Here is a 1142-nt window from a genome sequence, read left to right as displayed (position 1 = left end):
GTCGACGGGGGTCGACACGGCACACGATCCCGTGTACGGTGCCTTGTGGGGCGACGCGCGCGGCGCCGGCGGCGTGGTGCAGCCCGGCAAGATGGCGGCCGCGCTCGCCATCGATCTGGAAACGAGGGACAGGGTCAAGCTCATGGGCGCCGTGGTGGCCGGGTCGGCGGACACGACGGCCGGCACGCTGCAGATGGCGCTGCTCGTCCAGGGCAGCTTGGGCAACTGCCCCAAGTACCTCAACCGCAAGCGCGTGGCGCCGCGCGCGTACGGGCCCGATACGGCGCTGCTCGTGGCTGAGGACGGGCGGGTGCTGCCGACGGAGGCGACGCGGTTGCTGGACCGCGCCGACATGTTCTTCTTGTCGAGCACGGATGGCGAGACCATGGACACGAATCATCGCGGCGGGCCGCCGGGGTTTGTGCGCGTGCTGCGGAATGAAGCCGATGAGGCTGTGATTGTCTATCCCGAGTGTACGTTCTCCCCCAAATCGTCCCACCTCACCATGGTTTTTTTTCCCATGATGCTAATCGTGTACGTAGATTCTGGAAACCGCCTGTACCAGACCCTCGGCAACCTGCACGTCAACCCGCTCGTCGGCCTCGTCGTGCCCGACTTTGCCACCGCGGACGTGCTGTACCTCACCGGCCGCGCGTCTCTCCTCGTCGGCGCCGCCGCCGCCGCCATCATGCCGCGCACCACCCTCGCCGTGCAAGTGACGATCCGCGCCGCGCGCTTCGTCCGCGCCGGTCTGCCGCTGCGCGGGGTCGCCAGCCTCGAGCCGTCCCCGTACAACCCGCCCGTGCGGCCGCTCCTCGCCGAGCGGGCGGCCGAAGAAGCCCCGGCGGCGGCGGCCGCCGCCGCCGCGGTCACGGCGACGCTGGTGGACCGACAGGTGCTGACGCCGACCGTGGCCCGGTTCACGTTTGCGCTGGCAGCGGGCAGCATCCGCCGGTGGCGCGCGGGGCAGCACGTCACGCTCGACTTTTCGGCGGAGCTCGATCACGGGTACGCGCACATGCGGGACGAGGATCCGCAGAGCCTCAACGACGACTTTGTGCGCACGTTTACCGTGTCGAACACGCCGCCGCCGCCGCCAGACAGCGGCACGGTGGAGATGCAGATTACGGCGCGCCGACACG

Source organism: Cordyceps militaris, assembly GCF_000225605.1.
Source record: "Cordyceps militaris CM01 unplaced genomic scaffold CCM_S00004, whole genome shotgun sequence".
NCBI classification, from domain to species: domain Eukaryota; kingdom Fungi; phylum Ascomycota; class Sordariomycetes; order Hypocreales; family Cordycipitaceae; genus Cordyceps; species Cordyceps militaris.
This window is presented reverse-complemented; position numbering follows the sequence as displayed.